At 39.9% G+C, this 15,649-nt stretch overlaps 1 protein-coding gene across 1 annotated transcript in view; it reads left to right on the top strand.

The window, feature by feature from the left end:
• The first annotated feature begins 1,923 nt into the window (after window positions 1–1,923).
• The window catches only part of ERFL (ETS repressor factor like), a 94,436-nt gene continuing 80,710 nt past the window's right edge, over window positions 1,924–15,649 (top strand). Inside the window, exon 1 of the mRNA XM_073655850.1 lies at window positions 1,924–2,607. The gene's annotated coding sequence lies outside the window, so the exon portion shown is untranslated. The remainder of the gene's footprint in view (window positions 2,608–15,649) is intronic.

Here is a 15,649-nt window from a genome sequence, read left to right as displayed (position 1 = left end):
GTGGAGAAGAGAGAGGATGTAAGGGGGCAGAGGTGGGGAAAGAGGAAAGAGAAAAAGGAGAAAACTAGGTAAGATTGACTTGGAGAAAGCGCAAGAGAGGTCAGAGAAAGAGAAAGGCAAGATAAAATGGGGAACGGGTGGAATTTGAGGGGGAAACTGATTTTTGAGAGAGAAATGGGAAAGCGTGATGATATAAGAGGGCAGATGTGGGGAAAGAGGAGAGATAAAAAGGAGCAAAATAGGAAAGGTTGACTTGGAGAAAACGCAAGAGAGGTCAGAGATAGAGAAAGGCAAGAGAAAGTGAGGGATAAAGAGAAGGATTGCAATTGGATGGGGAGACAGATTTTTGAGAGAGAAAGGGGTATATAAAAGAGGGAAAGAGAGAGATAATGTAAGGGGGCAGATGAGAAAGATGGGAGATAAAATGGGCAAGATAGGAAAGGTTGATTGGAGAAAGCGCAAGAGAGGTCAGAGATAGAGAAAGGCAGGAGAAAGTGGGGAATAAAGAGAAGAGTGGTAATTGGAGACGACGACTGATTTTTGAGAGAGAAAGGAGTATATAAAGTGTGAAAAGGAGAGAGGATGAAAGGAGGACAGATGTGGGGGAAGAGGAAGGAGAAGAAAAAAATGACGCATAATAGGAAAGGAAAACTTGGAGAGAACGCAAGGGAGGTCAGAGAAAGGCAAGAGAAAGTGGGGAATAAAGAGAAGGGTGGTTTTTGATTTTTGAGAGAGAAAGGGGTATAAAAAGTGGGAGAGAGATGATGTAAGGGGGCAGATGTGGGGAAAGAGGAGAGAGATAGAAAGAAGCAAAATAGGAAAGGAAGACTTGGAGACAACGCAAGGGGTAAGAGAAAGTGGGGCAGAAAGAGAAAGGTAGCAGAGGGGGGAACTGGAGAAGAGATGGATGGAGGTTTGAGAACATGAGGTAGAGAGGGGCAAAATTAGAGGAACGTTGGAGAAAGAGGAAGATATGGTGGTAGATGGCAATGAAAAGGGCAGAGAGATGGAAAAGGGAAAGTGGACAGAGGAAAGAAATAGAGAGAGATGGTGATAACGTTTGGAGAGGAGAAGGGGTATGAAGTAGGAGAAAAAAGTGAGAAAGTTGTGAAAAAAAATGATAGGGGGATAAAAGAAGATGAGAAAGAATGAGGCAAAGTAAAAAAAAAAAGGAGATACATAGACAAAAGAATAGGGCTGGGGTTAGAGGGGGTGTAAAAAGAATTCAGTCTGGAATTAAAAGTAAAGTTTGTGGCTGCGCAGGACGCTGCGGGGAGGTCACTGTCTGCGTGGAGTCACTCGGTAAAGTTTGCAGCTAACTTTCCTCCTCCTCTGCGCCGCACGCACATACTTAGCTCCAGAGAATTTACTTTACGCACTTGAAAGCACTTTGTGATGATGAATCTGTGTCCCAGAGACGGAGCATCTTCCCAGTGCGTGTTCCCCCCTCAGGTCTCCACCATCCTCCTCCTCCTCCTTCATCCCATGCAGTCCCAGCTTTAATAAATAAATAAGGAGCCAGTAGCAGAGGCTGCAGGAAAAATACCTTGGGTGCTTTTTGGCTGCCTTCAGTCCCCACCTCTAGAGTGAGAAGCGGTCGATAAGTAATTGTTATTGCGGGCAGGGAATGCAGAGAGAGGGGTCCTGCTAGTGCAATTCTCATTTATTTGGTCGCTTTTTTTTATTGGTGGCATCTGTCCCCCCCTCTCTCTCCCCTCCACTGAGCCCAGGGGGTGACATTCATCCATCTCACTTTAGGGGTCTCTCTCAAAACATACACACACCAAACTAAATATAGGGAAGAGGAGGAGGAAAAGGGTGGGGGGGATGGGAAAGGAAAAGATGGTGGTGTTGGGAGGGGGGGCACTAAAAAAAAGCCATTTTCAGCAAAACAAGTTTTTTTTTTTTTTTTATCTCCACTCCCTAACAACCCTGTGTAAATGAAATCACTCATTCTCATCAAGTGGCAGGCCAAATATTATCTACAGTGCATTGAGAGGGATCGAATCCTATTTAGAATCGCGATTCGACATCTGTTTTCAAATTTGATCATCTATGAACTTTATTTTCCGAGTTTGGGGAAAATTATATTCTATCGATCCCAGACACTGGCTGCCTGTACATATATTTTCTGCTGCAGCTCAAGCCCAGGAGTGCGCAGGAAAGGAGTTTAGCCTGACACTGCAGAGCGCACACACACATTTCCTTTCTCCTCCTCTTCTTCTTCTTTCTATCCATTGAGACTTCCCTCCTTCTCTTTCATCATTATTATCTGGGATCTCTCCTTCCTTTTCTGTCATCTTCTTGGTTCTTCTTCTACATTTCTTCTTGGCTTTTATTTCCTTCTGCCTTTCTTCACTTGCACCCAACTTCTTCCACTCTACTTTTTGCTCCTTACTTCTTCTTCTTCTTCTCCCTTCCTAACACTTTAAGTCCCTTATTACAATCCTCTTTCTTCTACTTCCATTGGGTTCCTTTTCCACCTCTTAAAGGTTCCTGGACTCACTTTTTTTTCTGAGTCATTATAAAAGGGTTTCATTATTTTATTCAAGTCTTCAAGGAGCCAACTGAGGTCTATAGTAAAGGATATTGGATGCCAAGGAAAACGTGAGTACTCCAAGACTGTTCTTTTCTTCTTGATGTCTTGTTGTGGGGGTAGGTGCAATGTTATAAGTTGGACACATGTATAGACTATCCTATCTATCCATCTATCTATCTATCCATTATCTATCTATCTATCTATCTATCTATCTATCTATCTATCTATCCATTATCTATCCATTATCTATCTATCTCTATCTATCTCTATCCATCTATCTCTGCTACTTCATGGGATCAGAAAGAAAATTCTAAGACTACACTACTGGTGCAGCCCTGTCCTGCTCAGCCTGGAAATAGTCACCTAAAGGTCCATGTCAGATGTCATTCAGGACCTAGAAGCAAATAGTTATCTAACTGGTGTAGTGCAGGCTCCTTATCTGAATATGAGCTGAAGGGAGGTAGGTAAGACAAGGAATTAGAGCTTTTGTAGATGTAGCAGAGCTGAAAGTGTTTGGAATCTCATCTTTTTTAAATCATGTAAAACTACAGATAAGATGTCACCAGTTGGTGTGAAAAGTCACACTCAGCTCTGCTATACCTACATACACATGTAAGGAATGGACAACTTTTAACAAAGTGCTCTAGTATAAAGTTTCCACCCATCTTCCTCCTCTCAGCTGAAGACTTCCCTCTCCGCTTCCCTGGAGTTTCCATCCCCTGCTGTGCAGAGCTGACTTTGTTATTTAATTGCTCTATGTTAAGATAACGCAGTCCTATGTAAAACTACAAATCCAATCGTTGGGACGAAATGACCAACTCAACTCAAACTCAAGCAGCACTGCTACAATTGACAAACTCAACTCTGGGTCATTGATAAATTCAGTCCGTCCTTAACTTTTTCGCTGTCTCCCCTTCCAAGTTTCATTCGGCATTAAGGTGAGTTTTAAGGTAGAGTTTTTGGAGCAAGTTTTGTTAGGAGGATTTTGACGCTCAGTGTGAACACGCGCTTATAGTCTGGCACAGTGCTAGAGATAATGAATGCTTTATAATTTTGCTGCCTTTCTAGTAAGGGGTAAAACCCTCCTAATCCGCTCTTGTGTTATGGATTTTTTAAATTTATTTTACGCAATTTATGTCTCCGATCGTCATTCGCCTGTTTTCCATTTTCCTCGGCCGTACCTCAATCTCTCTTTATCCTCTCCCCCTCTCTCACGTCTCTTCCCCTCTCTGCAGCTAACTGGGGCCGGTTTCCGTTTAGATTAAGCCAGGGAACCTAATTCCAGGGCAAGGATCGAATTTTCTGGCAACAAAGGGAAATAGCGTATTGATCAGGAGCTCCGGAGATTAAGAGACAAGTGTGTGTATCCATCAGAGCTAAACTGCCTCTCTCTGCCCTCTGTGGGGCTGCCTGCGGACGCTTCTTGCATGCCAAGCGCCTACTACACTTAACCCTCCACTTACCCCAGTAACACCCTAAAAAGCCTTATACGAAGACCTTTCCGGTGCACCGACCACCTCTTCCGTATGCCCATTGAGGTAAGACCATCCCAAGAGAGCTCTCTCCAAATCCTTCCACGTAGCAGAGAAATTTACATAGTTGCATAGTTGATAAGGATGAAAAAAAGACACCGGTCCATCATGTCCAACCTATAACCCTGTTGGGCGATTGGCCTTTTTACTGCTCTGATGTAGCAGAGTCGAATTTAGCTAGTTGTGTAGTTAAAAAAGACACCGATCCATCAAGTCCAACCTATAACCCAACTGGGCGATTGACTTTTTATTGCTTCGATGTAGCAGAGCCGAATTTACTTAGTTGTGTAGTTAAAAAAGACACTGGTCCATCAAGTCCAACCTATAGCCCTACTGGGCTATTTCCTTTTTACTGCTCCGATGTAGCAGAGCCGAATTTAGTGAGCTGTGTAGTTAAAAAAAGACACTGGTCCATCAAGTCCAACCTATAACCTTACTGGGCGATTGACTTTTTATTGCTCCGATATAGCAGAGCCAAATTTACCTAGTTGTGTAGTTAAAAAAGATACCGGTCCATCAAGTCCAACCTATAACCCTAATTGGCTATTTCCTTTCTAGTGCTCCAATGTAGCAGAGTCGAATTTATCCAGTTGTGTTGTTAAAAAAGACACCGGTCCATCAAGTCCAACCTATAACCCTACTGGGCTATTTCCTTTTTACTGCTCCGATGTAGCAGAGCCAAATTTGCTTAGTTGTGTGGTTAAAAAAGACACCGATCCATCAAGTCCAACCTATAACCCTGCTGGGCAATTGGCTTTTTACTGCTTCGATGTAGCAGAGATGAATTTACATAGTTGTGTAGTCAAAAACATTGAAAAAAAGACCAACCTATAAGCCAACCTATAACCCAAGTGGGAAATTGCCTCTTTTACTTTTTTGGGGGAGTCTGCCTGAAGATAAAGGTGTCTGATGACCTACAGGTCTATGTAAAACTCCATGAGATGAGTCGTGCCAAATGGCAAACTCAGCTTTACTACACACAACAAACTTGGCACTGCTTTGTCTACATTTCTGGGTAAGAGATAATGGGGTGTCGTATCCTTTTACCTTATACTCTACGTCTTTGGGGTGTCCTAATTTATCCGCTCATACTTTTTTTTTGTTTACAAGTGTATATTATCATGCCGCGTAGGTTCAGATGTAGTAGAGGTGAATTTGTGATGTGTAACCTATGACTTTACATAGGACTGCACGGAAACCTACTGCTATATCTTAACTCATGGGATTCTGTTAAATGACACACTCAGCTCTGCTATATCTGTATACCACATAATGCCCACCAGTATGTTGCATGTATGTATATACGTCCTGATACATACCAGCTGTGATACTGATGTAGCAGAGCTAGGAGTGTGAGATTTAACTTCAGCTCTGCTACATCTGTAGACCACTCATTACTGTGTAATGCGGTCACTTTTTTTGTCGTTTAGACCATGATAAAGCAGGTTATAAAACAAAAAGTAAAACATCATTTTCAACTCTGCTACATCTGACTCTAATATTGTGTATAATATCACACCGGGATCATATACTTCCCGTAACTCCCAATAGACGGGGGAACCTGTTGCTTTGTGATGTTCATCGCGTACGCTGACTTCTCCCTCATTCATGGACTCGTCGTAGGGCGGACATCCAAGAGGAAACATCACACATGGCAGTGATCTCCAACCTGTAGCTGTGAAACTACAACTCCTATCATGTCCTAACAGCTTTGCGCTGAGTTGTTTCTCCATTTTATCATATGACCAACCCCAAAATAAATTAGAAAAGAACAGAAAAACTCCTATTAAGTAGAAATAATCTTAATTTCCGTATCAGATGTAGCAGAGCTGAGTTTGTCATCCGCCTCATTTGAATAGTATGTGTTTACATAGGACTGCAGTTGACCCTACATCGTTATCTAAACTCGGTGACATAAAAAATGTGCAAAAGATGCAATGACAAATGCAGCTCTGCAATGACAAACACAGCTCTGCAATGACAAACGCAGCTCTGGAACATCTGTTTATGTATTTTAAAGTATGCGTGAAGGACTATGCAGCGTGAATATATAATATGACATAAGAAACTACTATGACGGTGCGTTGGGATGTGGCCGGAGTGAAAATAAGATATAATTTGTGTTTTCTGCCGCCATCTTTTATTTACACTGGGATTCACTGACACTTTGACCCTCCATTAAATGTAATTGAATACAACAGCGGTACAGGCCGGCAACGTCTGTAACTGAATTCACCTTGTTCTTCTTTTATCTAAAGAGAGTGGGATTCGTGTAAGGCTGAAATGGGATTCATGCGGACTGCAGAGTCCCAAGAGCTTACAATCTACGGCAGCGGTGGCGGTAATCATCATGGACTGGCAAAATGTAATATCTCGCCCTCAAAAATAAAAAAAATCACCTATACTTTCTACATATATAGCAGAGCTGAGTTTGTCCTTTACTAATGCTTACATTGCTGCTCATTTTGAGTCACCTCATACAGGACTACAGTAATTCCTACAGGTTTTATGATAGAACTCCAAAGCAAATCTAGCTCTGCTACATAAGTCACAAATAAAACTGTGCCTATTCCGATTGCTGCCGTCCTTAATTGCCTCAAGTCTCCCACACGCCGACTCCTTTAAAGTATCGATTAATCAGAATTCATATTTTTATTCTTTTTTTGCAAGATGAAGAAGACGCGTTTGTGTGTTATCCCGCGGATCATATTCATCAGTGTCGAGAATAGTTCACTGATTGATAAATTCACCCGTTACATTTACATAGGGACTCATTCCACATGAGATTAATAACAGGGATCTGATAGATAGAGGGGCTGAGTGCGGGGATACAAGGGATAGCAGCGCCGTGGTGTATGGGGAAAAGTGTGTGTGTATGGGGGGGGGGGTTAGTATCAAATCCGTCTGCTTAGGGGTTAATTGTGCAGTTTGATATCCGAATTGCAAGAAGATGAAAAGGAGATAAAGATTTATGGCTTTATGGTAGTTATATGGAGAAACCTGAGATAGAGACATAGATAATAGAGAGGTATTGAATGGATAGATAGTAAGGATAGATAGATAGATAGATAGAATAGATAGGATAGATAGATAATGGATGCATTGGTAGATAGATAGAAATATAGATATAGAGAAATGGATAGACAACGTAATAGATTGCTAGATAAATGGATAGATAGATAATAGATAGATGATAGATAATAGATATGAAAAACTATAGATAGATAGAGATAGGCAGGTGAAGTGGATAGATACATATGAAGACATAATGATAGATAAGAGAAAGATGGATAAATAGATAGAAATACAGATAGATATAGAGAGGTAAACCTGTGATAGATGGATAAATGGTTTGAGAAAGGTTCACACTATGAGCTGAAATGTCGTTACATGAGCCATAAAGTCTTATAATTTGCACTATTTTTGGAGAGCTGCTTCCATTTTTTGTTTCGACATAGATGGATAGATAGATAGATAGATAGATAGATGATAGATAGAGGGATAGATAGATATAGGTGATGGGTAGAGAAGTAGAAAGATGGACAGATAGAAAGATAGCTAAAGATAAGTGAGGGATAGGTTGAGAAGTAGATACATACATACTAAGATACTTGGATCAAATTATAAATATGAGAAAGATGGATACATAGATAACGGATGGATAGATACAGAAAGGTAAACAAATAGTTAGATATAGAGATAGATAATAGATAGATAGATAGATAGATAGATGATAGATAATAGATAGATAATAGATGGATAATAGATAGATGATAGATAGATAGAGGATAGATAATAGATAGATGATAGTAGATAGATGATAGATAATAGATGGATAATAGATAGATGATAGATAATAGATGGATAATAGATAGATGATAGATAATAGATAGATGATAGTAGATAGATGGATAGATAGATAATAGATGGATAATAGATAGATGATAGTAGATAGAGGATAGATAATAGATAGATAGATAATAGATAGATGATAGTAGATAGATGGATAGATAGATAGATGATAGATAATAGATGGATAATAGATAGATGATAGTAGATAGATAGAGGATAGATAATAGATAGATAGATAATAGATAGATGATAGTAGATAGATGGATAGATAGATAATAGATAGATAGATAATAGATAGATAATAGATAGATGATAGATAATAGATAGATAGATAATAGATGGATGATAGTAGATAGATAGATAGATGATAGATAATAGATGGATAATAGATAGATGATAGTAGATAGATAGATAGATGATAGATAATATATGATAGATAATAGATAGATAGATGATAGATAGATGATAGATATAGAGATAGATAGATGGATAATATATAGATATGGATAGATAATAGATAATAGATAGATAATAGATGATAGATAGATAATTGATAGATATAGATGATAGATAATAGATAGATAGATAGATGATAGATAGATAATAGATAGATAATAGATAGATAATAGATAATAGATGATAGATAATAGATAGATAGATGATAGATAATAGATAGATGATAGATAATAGATAGATGATAGATAGATATAGAGATAGATGGATAATATATAGATATGGATAGATAATAGATAGATCAGTATGGGAGATAGACGGATAAAACATAAGTAAAAAGAAATACCAAGTACATAATGTAACAACAGGAGAGCAAAGGCATAAAAATCCACAAGAAAGCTTAGACCGTGCATCATGGGGGACATTGAGTACTCCCCCACTTTACACCAGAACCATGAAAATTGCGGGGGGAAAAAAGTAAGAGAAGATTGAGTACATAGAGATAAGAGAGATAACCAGAGGAGAGTGCAGAGTGCAGGGAGCTTTCCGGGGAACCATCAGAATCCTGGAACATTTGTACTTTTTGTTCTTGGTTCCCAATCATTTCATAACCTGTACGTGTAATGTAGCAGAGCTGAATTTGTCATAGGACTTTTACTTTTCTGCTCCATGACACCTCACTGATCAATAGCTGAACCTTCAGCCATGTGAAACCCCACAGAAGTCCACCTAGATGTCCTCACGAGCCACCTGACAAACTCCTCTCTACTTTACAGACCTGTAGAATAAGTCTGAGATGTTCACGATTTCCATGCAGAAATGGAAAACTCTGAACGTCAGAAATGAAATCCTTCTCCTCCTCCTTTAGCCGCATTTGGCATAGAAAGGATGCGATGTAGCAGTGTTGAGTTTGTCGGACTCCTCTCAGTGAGTCTTCTGTGGTTTATCGGCATAGTCAAAGATTTTTTTTTTATTTCATTTTTTGAAAAAAAAATTCCAATTTGTAATTTTAATTTATTTTTCCGATTAAAGGGACAAATGGTGATTATGACTTGTCGCATGTCGGCATTTCGATTTGTGAGTTGGCAGCGCGGCTCCTCGTCACGTACGCCGGGGTCTGATCCGAATAAAAATCCGGCATATTTGATTTTCATTCTGCCGGCGTTAAGATGCCGCAGGACAGGACTTAAAATGATGAAGGCATTCGAGACAAGGTCCTATCATCAAGATCCGAATTCTCCCTCACCCCTCCCCCACCCGCCGCGCCACCCAATGTCTGCACCTGACCCATCTCCCAAACTGGGCCGGAGATGGTAGACAGCTGTGGGTATCTCAGCCAACGTGTCACAGAAGAGGCCAAATCAGGGACATTTTATTAAGGTTCCTAATACCTTCCAGCGCTGTCGAAAGGAAAATGACATGTTTTTTTTTGGTTTTGAGATCTCCCAAGAGGATAAGCGGCGGAATTGGCTCCGGGGCCTTGTAATCTTAACAGGTGAGAGCAACACAGTCAGCTACAGCCATGTTGTTTCAGGGCCAAATTTTTATATATTTCAAATTTTTTAGTGTTCATTTTAGGGTCCACAAGTAGCAAAATGAGGTCAAGTACGAGCCCAACGCTCTCACCTTGTTCCAGAAAATAATCCTAAGAAAAATTAAAAAAATATTATTTATTTGTTTTTTTTAAATAATCAAATATTAGAAAAAAGTGAGAACCCAATGAAATATTTTATTTCAGCAAATTTATAAAAATCAGACAGAATTTTTTTCTTGGGTCCCATCTGGGTCATCATCATCGGGGCCCCTTATCCGTTAAAAAAAAAACGAAAAAAACAATCAATAAATTAATTTCTTTTAAATTCATTTTTATTTTTTTAGGAAATAAAAAAAAATAGATTAAGAAAATGTAATTTTTTTAAATTAATTTTTATTTTTTTAGGAAATACAAAAATAATAAATTCAATTTTTTTTAATTCAATTTTTTTTAATTACTTTTTATTATTTTAGGAAATAAAAACAATAAATTGGTCCAATAAATTAAATATTTTTAATTGATTTTTATTTTTTAATAAATAAAAAAATAATTGGTCCAATAAATTCAAATTTTTTTAATTGATTTTTATTTTTTAGGAAATAAAAAAAAAAAAAATGGTCCAATAAATTAGTATTTTTTTTATTAATTTTTATTTTTTAGGAAATAATAAATAAAAAAAAATAGGTTGAGCGGAAACGCAATCCCAACTAAATTTTCTGTGTTCTGTTAAAATTTGCAAATGTTTTGGCCAAAAACGATCCATCCCGCTTATCAATAACGGCACTCTATACGGCGCTTGGTAAGCGTATATATAATCCACCGTACACGATCCCAAACTTGTGGATTCACTAATTATAAGCAACTTTGTTTTATTTTTTTTAAGTATTTTTTTTTATTTTTTTTGTAAATATTTACAGATTTGATATAATGAACATTTAAAAAAAAAAAAAAAAGACTGAAAATCTAAGAAGTTATTTTTTTCTTATTTTGGCATCTAAAAAAAAAGAAATAAAATCAATCGATAATGTTATCATTTGTCATTCTAAAACTATTTTCTGCCACGTTCGGTTTTTCGGATGCTTTGTGTTTCTTTCTACGCTGGTCAAAAAGCCTAATTGCTTCTTTTGAAACATTTTTGTAAAATTCTTTTTAATTTTTTATATATTTTTTGTTTGTTTTCTAATTATCCAAAGTAAAGGGATGTCACCAAATTTTGAAAAAATGAAAAACGTAGATATTCTTTATCGTTATTTTTTTTTTCATATTTAATTTATTTTTTTCTTTATTTTTTCTCTTTAAATTATTTTTTTTCTTTATTTTTTCTTTTCCTAATTTTTTCCTTTTTACGCTTTTACAGCAGCCAATAAATGGGCTTTTTTTTTTTATTTTGGAGCTGTTCTGCGGCCCAGCCGGTACCAATCAATAAGCGAGTGGTTACCGCCTTGGTTTTAATTAGATATAAATAGATACTGATGAAGACATGATGAGCCGAGGACCAATAATCCGTTCAGAATTATAGACTTTAATATCATACAGAACATACATTGCGGTCATTCAGGATTGAAAGAGACTCATACTGATGTACTTTCACTATACAGAGATGTGGCAGAGCTGAGTTTGTCATCGGGCATAGCGAATTGTAATATTATGATATGATATCTGTGGTTTTACATAGGACTGCAGCTAATCTTACCCCATTATTTTTTCAGAAATACTGAAATGATGAGACCCTGTGGATATAAACAACACTTTCAGCTCTGCTACATCTGTAACCCACATTGTCCCATTCATTGTCTATGAATTGAGAAGTAAAAATATTAATACAGTTTTAGATTTTGACACCCCCCACCCCCCCCCGCATGTTCAGCCGGGGGCCCAATGGGGGGAACTGTACGTGATAATTTCGGAGTGGACGGTAGAGTTGGGAATGGCCGACGGGGATCTGACACCTCGAAGATCAACCAGCTAGAAAAAAAAGTGAAATATAATTTGATGCTATAATTCAACTTTTTATACAATAATGCAACTTTTCATGATTTTAATCCCTATCAAAAATAAGAGGTAGTGGGAGGGAGGGGGAGTGAAAGACGAGCATCACCCCCATACATGTCCACCTTACCATGACAATCACTTCACCACATCACCACCATCCACCAGCTATGAATAAATATCTACCCCATCCATTAACCTCCCACCATTAACCTACCTTTACCACTCCTCATGCTACCGTCACATCTTCATCCCACAACCACCCATATCTGTCATCCATTAACCCATATTTACCACCACAACCCCCCATCACCCCACCACAACCAGACATGAACTCACCATCACTGCATCCCACCTTCTCCCCACAACCACCACCCACATCTACCATCACCCCACCACAACCACATCCTACCATTGATATCACCTATAGCCAACCATCACTCCACATCTGCCACACATAAAGCCACATCTACCACCACATGTACACATCACTCATAATCTTTACCTCTCGTCATTTCACATTCACAACCTCATCACCCCACCACCACTACCTAATAATCCACAACATTTCCCACCTCAACAAACATCATCTTACCATCATTACCATTTACCTTCTCCCCACAACCACTACCTACATTTACCACAACCATCACTCCACCACAACCACACATCATCCAATCATCACTATCATCAACCTTCTTCCCACAAACATCACCCACATTTACCACAACCATCATCGCACCTCAACCACACATCATCCTACCAATAATGTGACAACCAACTTTCACCACATATCTGTCACCAATTAAGCAATATTTACCACAACCATTATCCCATCACAATTACAAATCAACCCACAATCACCAACACCCATAACCCATCTTCACCACACAACCACCATCCGTCACCCCACGACAAATCATCCTACCATCACTATCAACAATCTTCACCCCACAACTATCACCCAACACCCTATCACAACCAGACATCATACTACCATCACTATCATCATCCTTCACCCCACAAACATCTCCCCACCACATCCACACATCATCTTGCCACCAACACACATAACCCATCTTGACCTCACAACCACCATCCATCACCCCACCATAACCACACATCATCTTATCACTACCATCAACCCTCAGTCCACAAACATGACCCACATTTACTACATTTACTACAACCATCACTCCAACGCAACCACACATCATCCTATAATCACTATCATTAACCTTCACCCTACAAACATCACTCACATTTTCCACAACCACACAATATGCTACCATCAATATCACCAACAACCAACCATCACCCCATATCTCTCCCCTATTAACCAACATTTACCACAACCATTACCCCACTACAACTACAATTCACCCCATAATCACCAACACCCTAACCCATCTTCACCCCGCAATCACCATCCATCACCCCACCACAACCACACATCATCCTACCATCATTATCATCATCCTTCACCCCAGAACCATAACACAACACAACCACATATCATCCTACCATCAGTGTCCCCGACAAGAACCTTCACCCCATATCTGTCACCTATTAACCAACATTTACCACAATCATCACGCCACCACAATTACAAATCACCCCACAATCACCAACACCCATAACCCAACTTCACTCAACAACCACCACTCGTCACCCCACCACAACCACACATCGTCCTATCATCACTCATAACTTCAACATCTCTTAATCTTACTACCCCAGCACTCCATAACCACCATCTATCAATCCACCACTTTCACAATCCATCAGCCCACCACCATTCACCCCATCACTACCAAATTCCAACCGCAATCCTTTTCCCACCCACCATCTTGCATTCCCCACTATCACATCTACTCCCATCCAATACCATCAAAGATCACCTTACAATGATTGAACCACCTGCCACCACCATCACATTTACAAACCACTCATTATCTCCCACCATCTATAACCCCAACCACCATCTCCAGCTTTTAACTCATAACTACCATCACTATTGTCTCTAACCCAACAGCTCCCATCATCTCCCATGCACATCCAGCCGATATCTTCCCACAACCACCACCCATTACCATTCAACCATCCATGATCTCACAATTGCCAACACCACCTCTAAGGGGCCATATTATGGACTTTAGAAGAGCATCTAGATTATTACTTTCCATAGATCCTACAAAAGTCACGAGACCCATCATGTATGAAAGCCACTGCTGATCCTTCATAAACATATGGAACGATCTCTCCTCATTTGTTATTCCTTATAGTAAGTCTACCATGGTGGGTAATGATGCCCTTCACCAGCCTCCGACTTAATGAGCCTCAGTGGCTAACATGGTCTACAGAGCGACCCCTATTACCAAGGATTGCCTCCGAAATGATATTAATGGGAGCCCGGGCCGTACAGGTGCTTCTGGTCGCAGGCGCGACAGCAATCCATACCGGCAGACAGACAAGCGTATATAGAGACGGATGAGCTGCGGGCGAGAAGGAGGCAGCGACGTTTCGGGACCAATATGGGATTTATAAGCAACCGAATAAAATAATAATAAAAAAAAAGTGGAAAACAGAGACATCACGTAGCGGTGGCAGGAATTATGGCTGCGGAGTGTGGAAAACGAGGCAATAAAAAGATGGGGATTAATATGGAGGACGTACGGCTGGAGGGAGACAAGAAGACGACGGCCGCGAAGAAAGAGGGGAAAAGATGGGAGAGGGAGCCGAGGAGGGAGAGGCAGGTGAGGGGGATAGGTGATTGGGCATAGACAGGGTTAGGTGCCTCTAGCTTAAACTGCAGCAAGTGGAGAGAAAATCAATATGTGGATAGGAGCAGCTGAGAAGGAATGTATCTTGTCAAAATAATGTATTACCCTCATCCCGTCTGATCGATGCTCTGAATTAGCAGAGCTGCAGCTTTAATATTTACCTCCGCGCAACACTTCCAATCTAAATTTTAATTGATTTCGACACCACTAGGGTGGGAGTGAGCGAGGGGAAGAGGCCTGCGAAGGAGGGACTAATATACAAGAGGCCAGCGCGCCAGGGGGCACGGCACATCATACTTGTGGTGGAAAACAGCGTTTCCAGTAGGAGGTTATCAGTGACGGGCACTGCCAACATCGATGAGGTTACCCCTGATATGCTTCGATATTTGTACTGGGTTTCCATGGACTTGTATGTTGCGGATTTTCCAGGCTGCGAGTTAAAATACCAGCAGTTCGGATGAAAAACCCACTGCAGATCCGCAGCATTTATGCAATGAAATTTGCAACAAAATCCAAACTAAATTTGGTAGCAATTCAGTCCTACGTATACTTAAAAAAACAAGTCATCCCCGTTAGAATACAGCGGCAATGCGCATACCCAACCATCATCCAGTTGTCTGAGTGGAAATGCAGAGGGTAGGTTTAAAATCTGGCAAAGTCTCGGACCTCTGACTTTCATGGTGCAGGTAAAGGAGTTGGCCATAAAAGGGTCTGACTAACATCTCCAGATGCTAGGTATGACATTTACATAAAGTCTCGGACCCCTGACTTCCATGGTGCAGGTAAGGGAGATGTGGTAAAAAGCTCCGACCAACAACTCCAGAGGCTCGGTAAGACATTTACATAAAGTCCTGGACCCCTGACTTCCATGGTGACGGCACAGGAGTTGGCAATAAAAAGGTCTGACCAACAGTTCCAGAGGCTCGGTATGACATTTACATAAAGTCTCGGACCCCTAACTTCCATG

Source organism: Phyllobates terribilis, unplaced genomic scaffold, assembly GCF_046119375.1.
Source record: "Phyllobates terribilis strain yellow unplaced genomic scaffold, ASM4611937v1 Scaffold_12__6_contigs__length_324123572, whole genome shotgun sequence".
In the NCBI taxonomy this organism is placed as follows: Eukaryota; Metazoa; Chordata; class Amphibia; order Anura; family Dendrobatidae; genus Phyllobates; species Phyllobates terribilis.
Note: the sequence above shows the minus strand (reverse complement) of the source record. Positions and strands in the feature narration are given on the sequence as shown.